Source organism: Mobula birostris, chromosome 15, assembly GCF_030028105.1.
Source record: "Mobula birostris isolate sMobBir1 chromosome 15, sMobBir1.hap1, whole genome shotgun sequence".
Classification (NCBI taxonomy): Eukaryota; Metazoa; Chordata; class Chondrichthyes; order Myliobatiformes; family Myliobatidae; genus Mobula; species Mobula birostris.
The window spans coordinates 78849160-78873670 of NC_092384.1; the positions used below are offsets into that span (position 1 = coordinate 78849160).

Below are 24511 nucleotides of genomic sequence, written 5' to 3' on the forward strand. Positions count from 1 at the left end.
GGGACCAATTTTATCCCTCACTATCCTTTTGTCACTAACATAACTGTAGAAACCCTTTGGATTTATTTTTACCTTACTTGCCAAAGCAGCCTCGTATCTCCTTTTAGCTTTTTTAATTTCTTTCTTAAGATTCTTTTTACATTCTTTATATTCCTCGAGTACCTCATTAACTCCAAGCTGCCTATATTTATTGAAGATCTCTCTTTTTCTGAACCAAGTTTCTAATATCTCTTGAAAACCATGGCTCTCTCAAACTTTTAACCTTTCCTTTCAGCCTAAACAGGAACATAAAGATTCTGAACCCTCAAAATTTCACCCTTAAATGACCATAGAACCATACAAACTACAGCACAGAAACAGGCCTTTTGGCCCTTCTTGGCTGTGCCGAACCATTTTCTGCCTAGTCCCACTGACCTGCACACGGACCATATTCCTCCATTTCTCTGTTACATTCTTCCCATAAAACAAATTTTCCCAATCCACTCCTTCTAAATCCTTTCACATCTCCTCAAAGTTAGCCTTTCTCCAATCACAAATCTCAATCCTAGGTCCAGTCCTATTCTTCTCCATAATTACACTGAAACTAATTGTATTGTGATCACTGGACCCGAAGTGCTCCCCAACAAATACCTCCGTCACCTGCCCTATCTCATTCCCTAACAGGAGATCCAACACTGCTCCTTCTCTAGTTGGTACCTCTATGTATTGCTTCAGAAAACATCCTGCACACATTTTACAAACTCCAAACCATCCAGCCCTTTTACAGAATGTGCTTCCCAGTCTATGTGTGGAAAATTAAAATCTCCCACAATCACAATCTTGTGCTTACTACGAATATCTGCTATCTCCTTACAAATTGGCTCCTCCAGTTCTTGGTGCCCATTAGGTGGTCTATAATACACCCCTATAAGCATCAGAACACCTTTCCTATTCCTCAATTCGATCCAAATAGCCTCCCTAAGCGAGTCCACTAATCTATCCTGCCAGAGCACTGCTATTATATAATCTCTGACAAGCAATGCAACACCTCCCCCTCTTGCCCCTCCTATTCTATCACACTTGAAGCAACGAAATCCTGGAATATTTAGTTGCCAATCACACCCCTCCTGCAACCACGTTTCACTAATAGCTACAACATCATATTTCCAGGTATCAATCCATGCTGTAAGCTCATCCACCTTTCTTATAATGCTCCTAGCATTAAAATAGATGCATTTAGGAAACTCTATACGTGCTAAACATGTGTTGATACAGTTTAAAGTAGTACACAGGGCTCATATGTCTAAAGATAAACGATCTCGTTATTATTCTTATATAAATCCTATATATGATAGATGTCATTCCGCGATAGCTTCTTTAACTCACATGTTTTGGTCATGTCCTTTGTTGGAAAAATATTGGAAAGACATTTTTGACATTATTTCAACGGTTTTGAATATAGACTTACAACCTCATCGAATTACTGCTATCTTTGGATTACCAATGATAGATTCAAATTATTTAACCTCTTCAGCACGTAGGATGATTGCATTTCTTACTCTAATGGCTAGAAGATCAATTTTGCTGAATTGGAAAGAGATTAACCCTCCTACTGTATTTCATTGGTTTTCACAAACTATGGTATGTTTAAATTTGGAAAAAATTAGAAGTGCGGTTTATGACCCTTCTATTAGATTTGAAAAAACTTGGAGGCCATTCATTCAGCATTTTCATTTGATGTAATTTGACCATTTCCAAACTTGTTTTATTTCTCTGTACTGTTGGTTGAGAGGAATGGAGTCGTCGACACTGTTTTCTTCTTTCCCATTTTCAAGTTGTTAGTATTGCCCAAGTCTTTTAGTTTAGTTGACTAATTCTGTTTAGTTTAGTTTTTTTGGGGGATGGGGTTTGTTTTTTTTTTCTTTTTCTTTTTCATGATTTTTCTTCAGTTTTTTTTTGCTTTGTATTATTCATTATTATTCTGCACGATTGGGAGCTTTGTTAATTGTTACTATTTGGTTTTACAATTACTCATTTTAAATGTAATAATGTATCTCCTACTACTTGTATTTTTGCTTTGTTTTCATTCTATGAAATTAATAAAAAGATTGAAAAAGAAAGAAACTCTCCACCTCCCACTCTCTGTTTATCCTTAATTGAACAAACAACTTCGTTATCTTCTTTTTCCCTTATGTCAACCTCCCCTCTCCTAGTCTCCTTAATTTGATTCCTCCCTCCCCCCACAACCATTCTAGTTTAAAGTCACCACAGTAGCCCTCGCAAATCTCCCCACCAGGATATTGGAATTGCAACATATTTGTCTGGCAGTGTTTTCCCCTCAAGGAAACGATGCTGACTTTGGCCTGTGTTATCATGTGATTCCAAGTACTCCTTGGGATATCTCAGGGTTGTGAGGGCTGAGATAGAGAAACAAGGCTCTGCTCATTTATAGCAGGAGGACTGGCAGAAGTCGTGCTTTGCCTCTGAGCTCCAGGGGATGTGGAAAAATGAGTTTGCAGTAACCCAATTTCTGGAAGTGCGCAGGCAGGAAATCAGCTGACGTCCTGCTGCACGTCCCATCGGTAATGATGGCAAATCCATTGTCGTCATGACCACACACTTCCTCCCCTGTCACTCCCACCTTCCTAGAAACCATCAGATCTCTAGAATAACAACTTGTCTATATTGCACCTTTATCAGACTAAAACACCTCTATGCACTTCTAAGATGTCATATCAAACAAGATCCACTGACTGATTTTTAGAAACTTCACAGACAATTGACTGGAAGTCTGTGATGAATGCAGGTTTAAGGAATGTCTAAGAGGACAAAAGAGTGGAGGAGAGATTTAGGGAAGGAAATACTTCAAGTTCAGGTTTATTGTCATTCAACCATACACATGTATACAGCTGAACAAAACATCGTCCCTATGGGGCCAAGGTGCCAAAAGCAGTACATGTAGTTACACATAGCAGACATACTGTAGTTATGATTCAGTACATAGTCACAATAATATCACAGGATTGAATGGCTTGTCATTTGAAGAGTGTTTGATGGCTCTGGGCCTGTATTCACTAGAATTCAGAAGAATGAGGGGTATCCTCATTGAAACCTATCGAATGGTGACAGACCTTGATAGGGTGGATGTGGAGAGAATGTTTCCTATGGTGGGAGAGCCTAAGACCAGAGGACACAGCCTCAGAATAGAGGGCCATCATTTTAGAATGGAGATTGAGTTGAGTTGTGTTGAATCTATGGAATTCATTGCCACAGGCAGATGTGGAGCCCAAGTCTTTATGTGTATTTCAGGCAGAGATTGATAGATTATTCATTGATCAGGGCATGAAGGGATATGGGGAAAAGACAGGAGATTAGGGCTGAGAGGAAAATTGGATCAACCATGATCCTGCATGGTTTGTTGCATCCCAGGTGCCAGGGTCTGGGATGTCTCTGACCGGGTGCATGACATCCTGGTGCGAGAGGGAAAGCAACCAGAAGTCATGATACATGTTGGTACCAATGACATAGGCAGGAAGAGGGATGAGGTCCTGAAGTGTGAGTTTCGGGAACTAGGCAGAAGGCTGAAGAACAGGACCTCAAGGGTGGCGTTCTCAGGATTGCTGCCAGTGCTATGTGATAGTGATGGTAAGAATTGGAGGAGATGGCAGTTGAATGCGTGGCTGAGTGTTCAGGGAGCAGGGTTTTAGATTTCTGGATCATTGGGATCTCCTCTGGGGAAGGTGGGACCTGTACAGATTGGATAGGTTGCACCTGAACTCGAGGGGGAGCAAAATCCTTGCAGGTAGGTTTGCTAGCATGGTTCGGGAGGGTTTAAACTAATTTGCAAGGGGGATGGGACCCAGAGCGATAGAGCAGTGAAAGAAGTGCATGGAGTGAAGCCAGATCTAACATACAGAGAGGCTTTGAGGAAAGAGAAGCAGAATAAGCGGTGTAAAGACAGTAAGGTAGAAGGGCTGAAATGTGTGTACCTCAATGCAAGAAGCATCAGGAACAAAGGTGATGAACTGAGAGCTTGGATACATACATGGAATTATGATGTAGTGGCCATTACAGAGACTTGGCTGGCACCAGGGCAGGAATGGATTCTCAATATTCCTGGATTCCAGTGTTTTAAAAGGGATAGAGAGGGTAGAAAAAGGGGAGGAGGGGTGGCATTACTGATCAGGGATACTATTACAGCTACAGAAAGGGTGGGTAATGTAGCAGGATCCTCTTTTGAGTCAGTATGGGTGGAAGTCAGGAACAGGAAGGGAGCAGTTACTCTACTGGGGGTATTCTATAGGCCCCCTGGTAGCAGCAGAGATACCGAGGCGCTGATTGGGAGGCAGATTTTGGAAAGGTGCAAAAATAACAAGTTTGTTATCATGGGTGACTTTAACTTCCCTAATATTGATTGGCACCTAATTAGTTCCAAGGGTTTAGACGGGGCAGAGTTTGTTAAGTGTGTCCGGGACAGATTCCTGTCACAGTATGTGGACAGGCTGACTAGGGGGAATGCCATACTAGATCTAGTATTAGGTAATGAACCGGGTCAGGTCACAGATCTCTGTGGGTGAGAGTCTGGGGGACAGTGACCACTGCTCCCTGGCCTTTAGCATTAACATGGAAAAGGATAGAATCAGAGAGGACAGGAACATTTTTAATTGAGGAAGGGCAAATTATGAGGCTATAAGGCTAGAAATTGTGGGTGTGAATTGGGATGATGTTTTTGCAGGGAAATGTACTATGGACATGTGGTTGATGTTTTGGGATCTCTTGCGGGATGTTAGGGATAAGTTTGTCCTGGTGAGGAAGATAAAGAATGGTAGGGTGAAGGAACCATGGGTGACAAGTGAGGTGGAAAATCTAGTCAGGTGGAAGAAGGCAGCATACATGAGGTTTAGGAAGCAAGGATCAGATGGGTCTATTGAGGAATATAGGGTAGCAAGAAAGGAGCTTAAGAAGGGGGCATGAGAAGGCCTTGGCGAGTAGGATAAAGGAAAACCCCAAGGCGTTCTTCAATTATGTGAAGAACAAAAGGGTGACAGGAGTGAAGGTAGGACCGATTAGAGATAAAGGTGGAAAGATGTGCCTGGAGACTGTGGAAGTGAGTGAGGTCCTCAGTATTCACCAATGAGAGGGAACTTGATGATGGTGAGGACAATATGAGTAAGGTTGATGTTCTGGAGCATGTTGACATTAAGGGGAGAGGTGTTGGAGTTGTTAAAATACATTAGGAGGGTAAGTCCCCGGGGCCTGACGGAATATTCCCCAGGCTGCTCCACAAGGTGAGGGAAGCGATTGCTGAGCCTCTGGCTAGGATCTTTATGTCCTCGTTGTCCACAGGAATGATACCAGAGGATTGGAGGAAAGCGAATGTTGTCCCCTTGTTCATAAAAGGTAATAGGGATAGTCTGGGTAATTATAGACCAGTGAGCCTTATGTCTGTGGTGGGAAAAGATTCTTAGAGATAGAATCTATGGGCATTTAGAGAATCATGGTCTGATCAGGGACAGTCAGCATGGCTTTGTGAAGGGCAGATCGTGTCTAACAAGCCTGATAGAGTTCTTTGAGGAGGTGACCAGGCATATAGATGAGGGTAGTGCAGTGGATGTGATCTATATGGATTTTAGTAAGGCATTTGACAAGGTTCCACACGGTAGGCTTATTCAGAAAGTCAGAAGACATGGGATCCAGGGAAGTTTGACCAGGTGGATTCAGAATTGAAGGCAGAAGGCAGAGGGTCGTGGTGGAGGGAGTACATTCGGTTTGGAGGGTTGTGACGGTGTCCCACAAGGATCTGTTCTGGGACCTCTACTTTTCGTGATTTTTATTAACGACCTGGATGTGGGGGTAGAAGGGTGGGTTGGCAAGTTTGCAGATGACACAAACGTTGGTGCTGTTGTAGATAGTGTAGAGGATTGATGAAGATTGCAGAGAGACATTGATGCAGAAGTGGGCTGAGAAGTGGCAGATGGCATTCAACCCAGAGAAGTATAAGGTGGTACACTTTGGAAGGACAGACTCCTAGGCAGAGTACAAAGTAAATGGCAGGAGCAGAGGGATCTGGGGGTACATGTCCACAGATCCCTGAAAGTTGCCTCACGGGTAGATAGGGTAGTTAAGAAAGCTTATGGGGTGTTAGCTTTCATAAATCGAGGGATAGAGTTTAAGAGTCGCGATGTAATGATGCAGCTCTATAAAACTCTGGTTAGGCCACACTTGGAGCACTGTGTCCAGTTCTGGTCGCCTCACAAGGATGTGGAAGCATTGGAAAGGGTACAGAGGAGATTTACCAGGATGCTGCCTGGTTTAGAGAGCATGCATTATGATCAGAGATTAAGGGAGATTAAGGCTTTACTCTTTGGAGAGAAGGAGAATGAGAGGAGACATGATAGAGGTGTACAAGATAATAAGAGGAATAGATAGAGTGGATAGCCAGCGCCTCTTCCCCAGGGCACCACTGCTCAATACGAGAGGACTTTAAGGTAAGGGGTGGGAAATTCAAGGGGGATATTAGAGGAAAGTTTTTTACTCAGAGAGTGGTTGGTGTATGGAATGCACTGCCTGAGTCAGTGGTGGAGGCAGATACACTAGTGAAATTTAAGGGACTACTAGACAGGTATATGGAGGAATTTAAGGTGGGGAGGGTTCGATGGGAGGCAGAGTTTGAGGGTCGGCATGACATTGTGGGCTGAAGGGTCTGTACTGTGCTGTAATATTCTGTTTTCTATAAAATGGTGGAGCATACTCGATGAGCCAAATGGCCTAATTCTGCCCTTATGTCTTATGGCCTTGTGATCTTGCATCTCTGATACATAGTGTCGGCTCTAGGGGGAACTAAAATAATCAAGGATCAACTTTATTCACCAAATATATTTACATGGATTAGGAATTTGCTGTAATATGTTGGTCAGAGCATGACATGCAACAAGAAACAACATTCAAAAATGATGAAGAAAAAATATATACAAATAATAGTTAAAGGTTAAAGTATGAATATGGAATAAAATGCGCATAAATACATAAATACCAGCTTGAATTTACAATGTTAACAACATGATAAAAAGTGGTTTAAAGTGTTTACAGTGCAGTAACTGAGGTAATAGATAGAAGGGCGTAGTAAGGGCTAATTAGAATGGTTGATCAGATTAACTGCCTCAGAGAAGAAAATTTTAAGATAGCATGAAGTTTTTGTTTTAATATCCCTGTTGTGCTTTTCAAATGGAGATTTTGCAAAAAGCATTTTGTTAGGTGTTTAGTGATCACGATGATGGCCATTCAGCCCATCAACTTTGTCAGTTCTTGGAGCAATCTCACTAATTTTCCCTGGAACATATTCTCCCCACATTCTCATCAATACTCAAATTTGAGTTTATTGTCATGTGTACAAACATATATATGGTGAGTCCTGTAATGTTCACTGTCATACATAATTCATCAGGAGCCACTCTAGGGTGGTGGTGTGGAGATGCGTCTCTACCAAAGGAGGTGTAAGGCACCCCTTCCCCTCTGCTAGACTGCAGGTCACCCTTGGGAAAGGTGTAGCACCTGCTTAGTTCCTCAATCAGGGTCATGTGAAACCATGGGAGTAGGGGATGGGTGGTCCTATGAGCAGCTGCTGCATATCACAAGCCCTGGTTATGCGACCACTGACACCAGACAGACAATCTCTGACAAGTATTAATAATGACTGGGGTCACTTGTCTTGAAAAGACACTGCCCAGAAGAAGGCAATGCCAAACCAATTCTGTAGAAAAATTTGCCAAGAACAATCATGTTCATGGAAAGACAGTGATCACCCATGTCTTATGACACAGCACATAATGATAATGATGAATACAACACTATTTTGAAAAGAAGAAAAGGATTGAGAAGAGTCACTTTGGGTTTAGCACAGAGGTCAGTAAAGCACAGAAACAAGAACATGCCCTTCAGCCCACAATGTTGTGCCAAACCAATTAAATTAGTAATCAGATGGCCAGCTAAACTAATCCCCCTTGCCTACACAATGTCCATATCCTTCCATTTTCCTTACATTCATGTGCCTATCTAAACATCTCTTAAATATCCACCACCACCACCCCAGGCAAAGCATTTCAATTAGCTGAAGATGTGACTAGTGGATAAACTGGATGTGATATATTTGGATTTGTCAAGGCTCTTTGGAGTTTGGACAATAAGGTTGTGGCTCATGGATTTTGAGGGTGATATATTGACATAGATAGAAAATTGGTTATCAGACAGGAAAGATAAATGAATCATTCACTGATTAATAGCCTGCCTCTTCCAGTGTAGCACAGGCTTTTGAACTTTGCTCCCATATACTCACAATTTAAATCCATTCCCAGTGGCTACTCTTTTCAACTTGACATCCTATTCCCATTCTGACATATTGGTCCATGGTCTTTCTCTACTGCCACAATGAGGCCACACTCAGTTGGAGGAGCAAAACCTCATATTCCGTCAGGGTAACCTTCAACCTGATGGCATGAATGTCGGTTTTCAGGCTTTTGCAAATTTCTCAGCCCTTGCTCTGTTTTTCCACTCCCCATTCTGGTTCCCCCTTACCCCTTCTCTTCTCACCCATCTATCACCTCCCTCTGGTGCCCCTCCTCCTCTCTTTTCTCCCATAGTCCACTTTCTTATCAAATTCCTTCTTCTAAACTCCTTTACCTCTTCTGCCAATCACCTCCCAGCTCCTTACTTCAGCCACCCCCCCCCCACCTATCTTCCCCCTCATCTGGCTTCACCTATCACCTCCCAGTCTGTGCTCTTTCCCCTCCCACTCCAACACCTTCTTCTGGCCCTGCCTTTCCAGTCCTGATGAAGGGCCTCAGCCCAAAACGTCAACTGTTCATTTCCCTCAATAAATGTTGCCTGACCTGTTGAATTCCTTCAACACATTATTCAAGATTTCCAGCATCTGCTGAGTCTCTTGTGTGAATAATCTAAATGTCTAAACCAATATTTAGGCTGCATTTCAAAACAAAGGAATCTGTGTAAAGCAAAAGGGAGGTGTAGAGGGAGACTGATCAAGGAATGAGAATACCAGTGGAAACTGAAACCGTTGCTCCTCAAAAGGATAGTTGCAGCCATTTGCGTACAGGATAACAGGTACTGGGCAAGAACTGCAGACAGCAACCTCGTTGAGATGTTCACAGATTTATATATAGCATAATAGAAAACTGATTGTGAAGTACGGGCTGCAATCTGCTTGAGGGGTTCAGGTGGGAGGGAGGGAGTTAGAGAGTCGCAGACCACTACAGCACACCCAGTTCATGCCGAGCTATTAATCTGCCTAGTTCCGTCGACCTGCACCTGGACCATTACCCTCATAACCCTCCCGTCCACATCTCTCTTAAATGTTGGAATTAAACCACTATCCAGCACTTGCACTGGCAGCTCATTCCGCACTCTCACCAGTCTCTGGGTAAAGGTGTTCTCCCTCAGGTTCCCCTGAAGCGTTTCATCTTTTACCCTTAGCCTGTGACTGAGATATGGTGTCTCACCTAACCTCTGTAGAAAAAGCCTGCTTGCATTTACCCTATCTATACTCATAATTTTGTGTACCTCTGTCAAATCTCCCCTCATTCTCCTACACTCCAGAGGTCCCAACCCATTGAACCTTTCCCTCAAACATGAGGAAATCTGCAGATGCTGGAAATTCAAGCAACACACACATAGAAGTTGCTGGTGAACGCAGCAGGCCAGGCAGCATCTCTAGGAAGAGGTACAGTCGACGTTTTGGGCCGAGACCCTTTGTCAGGACTAACTGAAAGAAGAGCTAGTAAGAGATTTGAAAGGGAGAGGGGGCTCATTTACACAAAAAATAAATGCCCAGGAGTGAGGTTCCTCAACCTTCTCAAATGTCTAACTTTCTCAGTTAAGTGATTGACTTTTTGAAGGATGTCTCGGGAGTTCTCCCTGGAGTCCCAGCTCACTGAGGTGTGCTGTGTAGTCAGAATAAGGAAGCATTGCTGAGGCTTTATAAGGCTTTGGTCAGACCCCACTTGGAGTATACTGAGCAGCTTTGGGCTCCTTATTTTAAAACAAAGTGCTAGCATTGGAGAGGGTCCGGAGGAGATTCACGACAATGACTCCAGGAATGAAAGTGTTCACGTATGAGGAAAGTTTGATGACTCTGGGCCTGTACCTGCTGGAGTTTAGAAGAATAATGGAGATCTCATTGACACCTATCAAATATTGAAAGGCCTAAATAGAGTGGATGTGGAGAGGACGTTTCTAATAGTGGGGGGGGGGGGGGTTGGTCTCGGGCCAAAGGGCACAGCCTCAGAATAGAGGGATGTCCATTTGGAATGGAGATAAGGAGGAATTTCTTTTGCCAGAGGGTGGAGAATCTGTGGAATTCATTGCCACAGATGGCTGTGGAGGCCAAGTCATTGAGTGTATTTAAAGCAGAGGTTGATGGGTTCTTGGTTAGTCGGAACAGCAAAGGTTATGGGGAGAAGGCAGGAGACTGGGAGTGAAAGGGATAATAATCATCGATAATGGGATGGCAGAGCAGGCTCAAATGGACTCCTATGTTGTATGGTCTTATGGTCATTGCTGTGGGAGCTTGCCGGGTACACGTAGGTTGGCTCTTGCATTTCTTTTGTTACATCAATGGACTCAGTTTAGCTGCATTCCACTGACCAGGAATGATATGGGGTTGAAGAAATGTGTTGGAAATGCAAAGTTACTCATACCTTTGATTTAATAAGGTTACTGTAAAGCAGCAAGTGGGGATTGAATAGAAAAGACTTGCTGGAATACAGAATCAGAAGTAGATCCATTATCGCCGGCCCGGCATATGTTGTGAAATTTGTTGTTTTGGGCAGCAGTACTTCACAATATATAGTAATTAAAAACTATAAATTACAATAAGTATATATTTTTTAAAAATAAGTAGTGCAAAATGAGAGGGAAAAGATAGTGAGGTAGTGTTCATGGGTTTATTGTCCATTCAGAAAGCTGAGGAGAAGAAGCTGTTCCTGAATTGTTGAGTATGTGCCTTCAGGCTTCTGTACCTTCTCCTTGATGGTAGCAATGAGAAGAAGACATGACATGGGTGATGGGGTCCTTAATGATGGATGATGCCTTTTTAAGGCATTGCCTTTTGAGGATTTCCTCGATGCTGGGGAGGATATTCAACTGCACCACACTCATACTGCTTCAGGTTTTCTGTTGGAGAAGTATTGGAAAACTGATTTATTATTGATGTGTACATGATGCAATGTATAACTCATTGCATACTGTTCATACAGATCAATTCAAGGATCAAGGACAAATCTATTTGCTGTAATGATTTACATCATTATAACAAAGGGTCTCAGCCCAAAACATCGACTACACTCTTTTCCATAGATGCTGCCTGACCTTCTGAGTTCCTCCAGCATTTTGTGTGTATTGTTCTGGACTTCCAGCATCGCAGGGTCTCTTGTGTTTACACTTATTAGGAATTTGCAATGATGTGTTGGTTAGGATGTGACATTGAACAAAGAGGTGACATGATAGAGGCTTATAGGATGGTAAGAGGCTTTGATAGAGTAGATAGCCAGCATCTTTTTTTCCCCCAGGGCAGAAGGGTCAAATACAAGAGGGCATAATTTTAAGGTGGTTGGAGCAAAATATAGAGGAGATTTCAGAGATGGGGTTTTCTACACAGTAGAATGCACTATCAGGTGGTAGAGGTAGGTACATTAGAGATATTTAGAAAACTCTTTGAAAGACACTTTTGAAAAGAATGGAGTTTAGAAGGATGTGGGTGTTGGGGGGATCTTATTGAAATCTATCAAATATTGAAAGACCTATATAGAGTGAATGTGGAGAGGATTTTTCCTATAGTGGGGGAGTCTCGGACCAGCGGGCACAGCCTCAGATTAGAAGAAACCGTTTAGGTTGGAGATGAGGAGGAATTTCTTTAGCCAGAAGGTAGTGAATCTGTGGAATTCATTGCCACAGATGGTGGTGGAGGGCAGTCATTGGGTATATTTAAAGCAGAGGCTGATGGGTTCTAGATTAGTAAGGGTGTCAAAGGTTACAGGGAGAAGGCAGGCAAATAGGTTTGAGAAGGAAAATAAATCAGCCACAATCGAATGGCGGAGCAAACTCGATGGACCAAATGGCCTAATTCTGCTTCTATGTCTTATGATGTAACAGAAGACATTTTATGTCAGCTCTCTTGAGAGAGCCTTCATAAGTCCCACCTGCTGTCCCACTGCCCTCAAAGGAGTAGATTAAATGGAAGACTTGGTCAGCATGTACCAGTTGGGCTGAAGGGCCTGACTCCATTCTGTATGACTCTTCTTGTGCCCTCATGGCGCTGCCAATATCAGTGCCGACCACAGCAGACGGGCTAAAGAGCTTGGATAACGGCCTGGTACTAATGGATCTGTAATTACCACTTGGCTCCCTCTGTGTTTTGGAGGCGTCCCTCTGTCCTGCTAATGGTTCGTTACAGTAATTTTTTTTTTGCCTACAGAAGATCTTTTGTTCTTTGTTTCACGATGATATCAGTTCAATCAAGTTCTACAAGGATTTTTCCTTTGTGCCGTGTTAACACTTAGTTTACCAGACCACTGTCTCTCAGAATAGAGTGAAGGCCCTCAGGGTCTCGCTGTGGAAGCTGGTATGGTTACAGAACGCAAACAACATGCTGGAGGAACTCTACAACTCAGGCAGCATCTGTGGAGGAGAATAAGCAGTTGATGTTTCATGCCCAAATGAAGGGTCCTGTTGCAAATCGAGCTTTTCACTGCACAGAACCTTGGTAATAACAATAGTAACAAACTATGCCTACATGCCTTCTCAGGTATCCAGGTCATTGTATGTCAAGCAGGAATCAATCAAGGCAACTGGACTTGCTGTGTTGTCTAAGAAACATGGAGGTGTCCATTCCAGCGTCCTCTGTCAAAAAGTTTGTTCGTTCTTCCTGTGTGTGTGTGTGTGTGTGTGTGTGTGTGTGTGTGTGCGCGCTTTCCCCGGGTGTTCTGGTCTCCTCCCACAAGATACGCTTGATGGTAGGGAGGCTAGTGCCCATGACAGAGTTGGCTGAATTTACAACCCTCTGTGTCTCCACAACAGTTCACAGCTCCATTCATGAAAAGATAAGATTAATGACCCTCTCATTACCTCTACGGCTCTTAATGACCCTCGTGTGATTGATATACCTTTAAACAACTCATAGAGTTTATAAGCCAGTAAATTACGCACCATGGATCAGACTGAAGAAGCCTCTCAGATGAGTGGCGAAGCATCTGCTAGACCACACAGCAAGTCCAGTAGCCTTGATTTACTACTGCTTGATAAATAATAATTAACTTATTTACCAATTGGCTGGAAGAAATCAGCAAGTCGAGCAACACCCATGGGACTTTCTCTATAAGTGAAGCACTTTATTCTGCATCCTGTTATTGTTTTCCCAAGTACTACCTCGATGCGCTGATGTGATGAAATGATCTGTATGGACGGCATGTAAACTGTGTTTCCCTGTCACTCGGTACATGGGTACCACAATAACAGGACATTATTACAGCTCTAGGCATCTGAAACCAGAGTTCAATTCCAGTGTCTTCTGTCAGGTGGAATAGTGAGTAGTGTTGAGGAAACAGAGAGCCTGCAGAGAGACTTAGATAGTTTAGGGGAATGGGCAAAGAAGTGGCAAATGAAATACAATGTTGGAAAGTGTATGGTCATGCACTTTGGTGGAAGAAATAAATGGGCAGACTATTATTTAGATGGGGAGAGAATTCAAAATCGAGATGCAAAAGAACTTGGGAGCCCTTTTGCAGGATACCCTAAAGGTTAACCTCCAGGTTGAGTCGGTGGTGAAGAAGGCAAATGCAATGTTGGCATTCATTTCTAGAGCTATAGAATACATTATACTTTATTGTCGCCAAACAACTGATAATAGAACGTACAATCATCACAGCGATTTTTGAATATAAGAGCAGGGATGTGATGTTGAGGCTCTATAAGGCACTCGTGAGACCACACTTGGAGTATTGTGTTCAGTTTTGGGCTCCTTATTTTAGAAAGGATATACTGACATTGGAGAGGGTTCAGAGAAGATTCACAAGAATGATTCCAGGAATGAAAGGGTTACGGTATGAGGAACGTCTTGGGCTGTATTCCCTGGAGTTCAGGAGAATGAGGGGGGATCTCATAGAAATATTCCAAATGTTAAAAGGCCTGAACAGATTAGATATGGCAAAGTTATTGCCCACTGTAGGGGATTCTAGGACAAGACAGCGCAACTTCAGGATTGAAGGACGTCCATTTAGAACTGAGATGCGGAGAAATTACTTTATTCAAAAGGTGGTAAATTTGTGGAATTTGTTGCCATGAGCAGCTGTGGAGGCCAAGTCATTGGGTGTATTTAAGACAGAGATAGATAGGTTCTTGATTAGCCAGGGCATCAAAGGGTATGGGGTGAAGGCAGAGGAGTGGGGATGACTGGAAGAATTGGATCAGCCCATGATTGAATGGCGGAGCAGACTCAATGGGCCGAATGGCCTACTTCTGCTCCTATGTATTATTATTATTTCTTTCTTTTTGCATTTGCACAGTGTGTTGTTTTTTACTACACCGGTTGAACACCCAGTTGGGGCGGTCTTTCATTGATTCTATTATGGATTTTTTGATTATGCCTGCGAGAAGATGAATCTCAGGGTTGTTTATGGTAACATACATGTATTTTGATAATAAATTTACTTTGAACTTTGAAATGGGAACCAGTTGTGCGTACACACACATGCACACACAGACAAACAACATCACGTGCGTGTGCTCAAAAACTCCACGACACGTGTTCATAGGCAAATCACACCTCACGCACTCTCACAGATGCACATACTTTATTACTTTATTACTTTATTGTCGCCAAACAATTGATACTAGAGCGTACAATCATCACAGCGATTTTTATTTCTGTGCTTCACGCTTCCTGGAGTACAAATCAATAGTAAATATAATAAAAATTTAAATTATAAATCATAAATAGAAAATAGAAAAGGGAAAGTAAGGTAGTGCAAAAAAAACCGAGAGGCAGGTCCAGCCCAGATCCGGGTCAGGATCCATTCAGCAGTCTTATCACAGTTGGAAAGAAGTTGTTCGCAAATCTGACCATATGAGTCTTCAAGCTCCTGAGCCTTCTCCCGGAGGGAAGAGGGAAGAAAAGTGTGTTGGCTGGGTGGGTCGTGTCCTTGATTACCCTGGCAGCACTGCTCCAACAGCGTGCGGTGTAAAGTGAGTCCAAGGATGGAAGATTGGTTTATGTGATATGCTGGGCTGTGTTCACGATCTTCTGCAGCTTCTTCTGGTCTTGGACAGGACAACTTCCATACCAGGTTGTGATGCACCCTAGAAGAATGCTTTCTACGGTGCATCTATAAAAATTAGTGAGGGTTTTAGGGGACAGGCCAAATTTCTTTAGCTTTCTCAGGAAGTAAAGGTGCTGGTGGGCCTTCTTGGCAGTGGACTCTGCTTGGTTGGTCCAAGTCAGATCATTTGTGATATTGACCCCGAGGAACTTAAAGCTTTTGACCTGTTCCACTTGTGCACCACTGATGTAGATGGGGTCATGTGGTCTGCTACTCCTTCTGAAGTCAACAACCAATTCCTTCGTCTTGCTGACGTTGAGGGATAGGTTATTGTCTTCGCACCTCTGTACTCAAACTCATCATTACCCGAGATACGGCCTACAATTGTTGTGTCATCAGCAAACTTATATATTGAGCTTATACATAGGTAAGGAGCATCATTCCCCACCCCACCCCATGCACACACGAACCACACATGCAAGCACACAACATGCACTAATCAGAACATGCACAAACACATACAGTACAACAATGAAGCACAGCACAGCACTTGCAGTGTGTACACAGTACACTCATTTACAAACTGACTCATTCTCACTCGCACACAGGCAAGCCATTAACACCCTCCCACTGTGACACACCACAGAATGATTAATTCTGTTGTGCTTCTCCTGAAGCCCGTGCGATTGGCACAGAATGGTGGTGCATGTGCTTAAACAAAAATGAACAGTCTCCATGCATCTGTGGAGATGTTGAGGAGGGAAAGGGAAAGAGGGATAGAAAGAGGAATAAGATAGGGGGAGGGAAGGAGGGAGAGATACAGAGATAAAGGGACAAAGGGAGTGAGAGAGTTACAAGGGGGGAGACAGAAAAAAATGACTGGAAGAGACAGACAGAAGAAGTGTGTGTATGTGTGAGAGAGAGAGAGACAGTGAGAAAAAGAGAGAGCCATAGACTTTTAGAGAGCTAGAGGAAGAGATATAGAGGCAGAAACAGAGAGAGAAGGTGAAAGGGGGAGAGATAGAGAGAGACAACAAACAGAGGGGGATAGAGAGAGAGAGAACTCAAGGTCACTGAATGCATCCAACAGCCTGAAAATGTTCCTGTGTTAAATTCCTATTTTAAGAAGCCCTGCCCCTCCTCAGCTGGCATATGGGATTGTGGGATTGTTGGGCTCATTACGTTATTTTCATCGTTTCTTATACAGTGTGTTGTGTTGATGCAGAGGCCGTTCACCGACAGCACTGAACGTAGTTGTCAGGGTGGCCCCGACCGGAGCCTTACCACCACTCCTATCATCTCCACTCCCTGGACGGGATGTTCATAAGCCCTGCTGGGAACTTCCTCCTGTGTATCCTGCAGTGGCTGTTTTCTGATAATCTAACTCAGAAAAACAAATTGTTTAAACAACTCAGAAGTTAAAGTAAATTTATTATTAAAGTATGTGTAGTATATCTACATTGTGCGCTGCTACCAGCACATCTTTAGAGCACACAAATGAGGCATTTCACTATTTGTTTCAATGTACCTGGGATAAATAAATCTGAATCTTAAATAGCTTACTATATACTACTTACTTACCTACAAGGAAATCACCCCTACTGGGGCATAGGCTGCCGATAGCAGCTCGCCAGAGTCCCTTGTCCTGGGCCAGTCTTTCGGTGTTTCAAGGTGTAGCAGCTGAAGATCCTTCCTCTCCCAGGGGTGAGGTCTTTGGAGCTTCTGTTGGTGTTTCTGAAGCTCTGGCTTTTTATGGGATGAGGTTTCTAGCCCCATGCCCAACCTTGAAACTGAGCCTGTATGTTGTGGGATCAGTCCAGAATTGTGGTAACTGAAGTTATCCATGCAGGTTGAGGAGCCTGATGGTTGAACCTGGTGAAGTGAGACATAAAACTCTCGTACCTCCTTCCTGCTGGTAGCAGTGTGAAGAGAGCATAGCCTGGATGCTGTGTTTCCTTGATGATGGAGGCTGCTTTGCTGAGGCAGTGTATCCAGCCAAGAGCAGTGCCCATTGGATATCGTCCGTACCAAACCTTTCTCTCCAGGGCCTTCAACAAGGATGTTACCAAGACTAGAGTGCCCTGGAGTTCAAGGGGAGGTTGGCCAGGCTATATTCCTTGGAAATAGGAGAATGAGGGGTGACCTGATAGAAATATTATGAGGTGGGCTATAACAATCTTTTCCCCAGGGTAGGGGAGTCCAAAACTAGGCTGTAACAATCTTTTCCCCGGGGTAGGGGAGTCCAAAACTAGGGTGCACCGATTTAGGGTGAGAGGGGAATGATTTAAAAGGGACTTGAGGGGTAACTTTTCATACAGAGGGTGGTGAGTGAATAGAAGGAGCTGCCAGAGGAAGTGGTTGAGGCAGATACAACAGTTTCACTGTAGAAGCAATTGACGGTATACAGTACCTTGCAAAAGTCTTCAGCACTTGTATATAACTAGGGTGCCTGAGAGTAACCTTATGTACTGTACTGTACTGCTGCTGCAAATCTCATGACATATGTGAGTGATGATAAACCTGATTCTGATATGGGTCTCTATTGTGGACTGAGAGTGGGAAAGGCACAGGGAGAGGGGAATCGTGGTTGGGAAAAGGGGAAGGGGGAGGGGAGGGAGTGGGAAGCGCCCCAGAGAGACATTCTGTGATGATCAATAAAACAATTTTTTGGAATCAAATTACCTTGCCTGGTGTCTCAGGGCTGGGTGTGTATGCACCCGCGCCAACCCCTGCTCCAGGCACACCTTCTCTGCCACATGTCCCACACCCCTCCTGTGGCACTCCACCCTCGCCATTCCCAACATCCTTTGCTTCTGCCAGATTTGCAAACTCGCTATCTGTGCCAATGCAGTACTGTGCAAAAGTCTTAGGCACCCTAGCTGTATGTGTATATTATATGTACCTAAGACTTTTGCCAGTATTGTACATAGGGCAGTGGGGTTTTGAGGGATATGGGCCAATCACGGGAAGATGGGGCTAGCTGGGTGGGCACCACATTGTCATGGACTGTATCCATGAAATGTTCTAGATGACTCTATGACCTGAGACGTGGCCTGACAGAGGTAAATGAAACTATATGAAGCATAGATGTTAGACGGTCAAAATCTGTTTTCCATGGTGGTGGTGAGAGGGAGGTTTGAAGGAGATCTGAGGGGTGAATTTTTCACATGTGCGTAGTTGGTATGGGGAATGATCTTCTAGAGTTGTTGGTGGAGGCAAGAACATTAGCAACATTTAAGATACATCTGTACAGGTTCTTGAAGAGGACACACTAGCAGCTCGACTTTATTAGGAGCTTGAGGAGATTTGGTACGTCACCAAAGACGCTTGCAAATTTTTACAGATGTACCACGGAGAGCACTCTGACTGGTTGCCTCACCGACTGTATGGAAGCTCCAGTACACAGGATCGTAAGAGGCTGCGGAGGGTTGTAGACTCAGCCACCATTGAGGACATCTTCAAATGGCGATGTCCCATCAAGGTGGCGTCCACCACTATGGACTCTCGCCACCAGGGACATGCTCTCTTCCCATCATGGTCATCAGAGAGGAGGTACAGGAGCCTGAAGACACACATTTAACATTCTAGAAACAGCTTCTTCCCCTCTGGCATCAGGTTTCTGAATGGTCCATGAACACTACCTCACTATCCTTCTTTTGCACTGTTGATGTATTCACTACCTTGCATTGTAACTTCTAGTAATTTTTTATGTTTTGCACTGTACAGCTGCTGCAAAGCAACAAATGACACAACTTATGTCACTGATAACAAACCTGATTCTCATTCTGAATTAGCAGGGCAGAGAGGGAGATGGAATTAATGCAACCAAGTAGAATTACTATAGATGGGCACAATGGTTAGCATCAACACAGTGGGCCAAATGGCCTGTTTCTGAATTGTACACTCCATGGCTATGATCCAGACACAAGGGCTTTTAAGACTCGTTCGAAGCTTGTTATTGCCAGATTTCGCAGACCCACTGTCTCCTTGGGTTATCCCTCGAAGTTTCAGTAATGTAATTATTACAAATAGTGAGTTCTATTATTGGCCATTTTAGCTGGTTTCAGCACTTAACAATACAGTACAAGCCCTTCAGCCACAATATTGTGCCGACCATTTCACCTACCATAAGATTAATCTAACACTTTTCTCCTACTTAGCCCTCCTTTTTTCTATCATCCATGTACCTATCTAAGAGTCTCCACCACCACTGCTACCCAATGCACTGCCTCTGACTTCCCCTTCTATGCTGTTCTCCAATCACCTTAGAAGTATGTCTTCTCATAGTAACCATTTCTGCCCTGGGAAAATGTCTTTGGCTGACCATTTTGTCTCTTATCATCTTGTACACCTCTATAAAGTCACCTCTCATCCTCCTTCAATTCCAAAGAGAAAATCCCTAGCTCACTCAATCTATCCTTCTAAGATACACTCTCTAATCCAGGCAGCATCCTGGTAAACCTGCTCTGCACCCTCTCTAAAGCTTCTACATCTTTTCTATAATTGTTAGAGCTGCAGTAAGTGTTGGTGTGAGGCAGGACCTGGGTATTCTTGTAATCTGTCACTGAAAGCAAACATGCTGGTATGGCAGGTAGTTCAGAACTCCAGGGCTAGCCAGAAGCTCAACCCAGCACAGCAGGAAAGTGTGCAAGGAGCCGGCCGGATTTGAACCCAGGACCACTGCCACTACACCACCTTTCATGCCTAGCCATTAATCTGCCTAGTCCCATAGTCCCACCGAGCTATATCCAGACCATATCGTATCCGTGTACCGATCCAAATTTCTCTTAAAGATTACAATCGACCCCTCATCCACCACTTGCACTGGCAGTTCGATCCACACTCTTAACGCCCTCTGAGTGAAGACTTCTTTCATGCTCCTCTTAAACATTTCACCATTCATCTTTAACTCATGACCTCTAGTTGACGTCTCAGTAGAAAAAGCCTGTTTGCATTTACCCTATCTATACCCCTGATAATTTTGTATACTTCTATCAAATCACCCATTATTCTCCTACATTCCAGGGAATAAATTCCAAATCTATTTAAGAACATTTGGACAGGTACCTAGGTAGAAAAGACTAAAGAGATATGGGCCAAATGCAGGCAAATGGCATTAGCTCAAGTAGGCAATTTGGTCAGCACGGACAATAGATTAGATTAGATTATGAGGACACGCAGTCCTCTTTTATTGTCATTTAGTAATGCATGCATTACGAAATGATACTATGTTCCTCCAGTGTGATATCACAGAAACACAAGACAGACCAAGACTGAAAAACTGACAAAAACCACATAATTATAACATATAGTTACAACAGTGCAACAATACCATAATTTGATAGAAGAACAGACCATGGGCATGGTAAAAAAAAAAGTCTCAAAGTCTCTCGGAAGTCCCAACATCTCACGCAGACGGTAGAAGGGAGAAACTCTCCCTGCCATGAGCTTCCAGGGCCGCAAACTTGCTGATGCAGCATCCTGGAAGCATCCAACCACAGTCTGACTCTCAGTCCTTCCAAAAACTTCGAGCCTCCGACCAGCCCTCCGACACCGAGCACCATCTCTGCCGAGTGCTTTGACCCCAGCCCCGGCTGCCAGCAACAGGTAAAGCCGAGGATTTGGGGCCTTCCCTTCGGAGATTCTCGATCACACGGTAGCAGTGGCAGCGAACTGGGCATTTCAGAAGTTTCTCCAGATATTCCTCTGTGCTTCTCACGTCCATCTCCATCAAATCAGGATTGTGCACGGCCCCTATTTAACAAATACGATATCATTTCACCGAAGATGCTGTCATCTTCTCCTCCCTCCTTAGAACTTGTACTCAGTAGCCACTTTATTAGGTACACCCGTACACCTTGTTAATCAAAATATCCAAGCAGCCAACCATATGACAACAACTCAATGCATAAAAGCATGCAGACGTGGTCAAGAGGTTCAGTTGTTGTTCAGACCAAACATCAGCCTGGGAAAGAAATGTGATCTAAGTGACTTTGACTGTGGAATGATTGTTGGTATTTGATAGGGTGGTTTGCGTATCTCAGAAGCGGCTGATTTCCTGGGATTTTCACACATAGCTTTCACTAGAGTTTACAGAGAGTAGTGTGAAAATTAAAAATAACTTTAGTCAATGGCAGTTCAGTGGGCACCAATACATTGTTAATGAGAGAGGTCAGAGTAGAATGGCCAAGCTTGTTCAAGCTGATTGGAAGGTGACAGTAGCTCAAATAACCACATGCTACCACAGTGGTGTGCAGAGCAGTGTCTCTGAATCCACAACACAGCAGACCTTGAAGAAGATGGGCTACAGCACCAGAAGACCACACCGGCTTCTACTCCTGCAGCTAATAAAGTGTTTGCTGTGCATATAGGCCAGTTCCCACACTCTGGAACTCTTCAACAGGGACATAGGGTTAAGATCAGAGGCATGGTGTGTGTTTGGAATGAGTGACCAGAAATGGTGTTTGAGGTGGGACATTAACAATAAAGATCTTTAAAGATTACCTTTATTTGTCACATGTACATCAAAACATACAATGAAATGTGTCACTCGCCTCAACGACCAACACAGTCTGAGGATGTGCTGGGGGCAGCCTGCAAGTGTTTCCATGCCTCCAGCACTAACATAGCATGTCCACAACTGACTAACCTGTCGCTCTTTGGAACTTGGGGGGAAACAAAAGAACCTGGAAGAAACTAATGTGGTCGTGAGCAAAACCTACAAACCCCTTACAGCCAGCGGCGGGGACTGAACACAGACCTCTGGCGTTGTAAAGTGACTCACTAGCTGCTACCCCACTGTGCCACTGGGTTACAGACATCTCCAGCTGGTATGGACACTGCAGTGCACAGGATCACACAAAGCCTGAAGCCCCACAGCCATCTATAGGAATAGCACATCCCCTCCAACATCAGATTTGTGAGCAGTGCCTCGCTATTCCTCGTTCTCTCTTTGTCTGTTTATTTTGTAACTTAGTAATTTTTATGTCTTGCTCTGTACTGCTATTGCAGAATATCAAACTTCACAATGCAGGTCAGTGATAATCAACCTAATTCTGATTCTGAAGTGCAGACTGATGGACCAACTCACTGGGCAACACAGTTAGCATGGACGAGATGGGCCAACAGGCCTTTTTCCATGCTGAATGACTCCATGAGTTTGTCACTCAAAACGGCACACAATACTCCAAGAGTAATCCATCACGTCCTATACTATCTGGACAATTCTGATCGTCTAAGTCAGCACACCATCTACAAACTGCGGATGTGCACACTATAGAGGGAGTGCAGAGGAGACTTACAAGGATGTTGCCTGGATTGGGGAGCATGCCTTAAGAGAATAGGTTGAGTGAACTCGGCCTATTCTCCTTGGAGTGACAGAGGATGAGAGGTGCCCTGATAGAGGTGTATATGATGATGAGAGGCATTGATTGGGTAGATAGCCAGACACGTTTTCCCAGGGCTGAAATGGCTAACATGAGGGGGCATAGTTTTAAGGAGCTTGGAAATGGAGGATATCAGAGGTAAGTTTTTCACACACAGAGTGGTGGCTGCATGGAATGCACTGCCAGCGATGGTTGTGGAAGCGGATACAATAGGGTCTTTTAAGAGCCTCTTAGATAGGTACATAGAAAAATAGAGGGCTATGTGGTAGGGAAATTCTAGGCAGTTTCCAGAGTAGGTTACATGGTCAGCACAGCATTGTGGACAAATGGCCAGTAACGTGCTGTAGATTTCTATGTTCTATGTTCTATAAACCTCATTCTGCAGCTATCCCCACCTGTACTAATCCTATTTACCTTGCAGAAGGTCATTGGCTTTCTGTGCTGGTCCAAGTGCTTCTAAAGTTTGTGAGAGTCTCGTCCTCCAGCACTCCGTCAATCAGATTCAGATTTCGATTTGTTTACTTATCATGTGTTATTCGAAACATACAGTAAAATGTGCCGTTTGTTTTAACAAACAACACAACTTAAGGAGGTGCTGGGGACAGCCCACAAGTATCGCCACGCATTCCGGCACCAACACGCCAGTCCACAATGTTCAGTAGAAAAACACGCAGCCAACGTTCAACAAGAAACAGCAACGACAATATCTGCCATGGACAGTCCCAAGCCCACCTGCAAGAGGAGGAGGAGTGGGCATGTGGCTAGTAACCCCATCCCATAAAAACCCAGAGCTACAGAAACACTAGCAGAAGCTCCAAAGATCTCAGAGGACTCTGGCAAGCTGCTATCAGTGGCCTGTACCACAGCAGGGGTGATAGGTTTAATAAGTAACAATGACAGTGACTCAAAACAGCAACAGTAAAATAAGCTCGTTTCTTCCCCCCCCCACCCACCTACACCCACACCCAGACAGGCCTCCCACACCAGGACGGAACACCTCCCGGCCACCAACCTCCGATCCTCACCCCAGACCTGCAGACGTCAGGCCTCTCACTTCCAGGAGCACCGACCCAGGGGCCTGTAGAAAAATACAGAAACAGCTGAACTGCAATTACTGAAAAATTCACTGAATTAATTAACCTACACTCAGTGTCCACCTGTACACCTGCTCATTAAAGCAAGTTACCTAATCAGCCAATCATGTAGCAGCATCTCAAAGCATAAAAGCATGCAGACATGGCCTAGAGGTTCAGTTGTTGTTCAGACCAAATATCAGAATGGGGGAGAAATGTGATCAGTGACTTTGACCATGGAATGATTGTTGGTGCCAGACAGGATGTCGTCATTAATCAGTGCATCAAAGGTTGCGGGGAGAAGGCAAGAGAATGGTGTTGAGAAGAATGACGGGATGGACTGAATGCACTAATTCTATTTCCTGGGTCTTGTGCTTTGAGTATCACGAAAACTGCTGATCTCCTGGGATTTTCACCCACAACGGTCTCTAGACGCATAGGTTTCCAACCAGGGGTCCACAGACTGCTTAATGGTATTAGTCCGTGGCGTTAAAAAAAAAGGTGGGAACCCCTGCTCTAGGGTTTGCAGAGAATGGTGTGAAAAACAAAAATCATCCAGTGAGCAGCAGTTTTGTGAGCAAAACTGCCTTGTTAATGAGAGAGGCCAGAGGAGAATGGCCAGACTGGTTCAAACTAACAGGAAAGTGACAGTAACTCACATAACCACACGTTACAACAGTGCAGAGGAGCACCTCTGAACGCACAACATGTCTAACCTTGAAGTGGATGGGCTACAAAGCAAAAGATCATG

General features: G+C 44.0%; 1 protein-coding gene across 3 annotated transcripts in view; it reads left to right on the plus strand.

Annotated features, from left to right (window-relative positions):
* The window catches only part of bean1 (brain expressed, associated with NEDD4, 1), a 109167-nt gene that overhangs the window by 43538 nt on the left and 41118 nt on the right, over nucleotides 1-24511 (plus strand). The window lies entirely within an intron of this gene.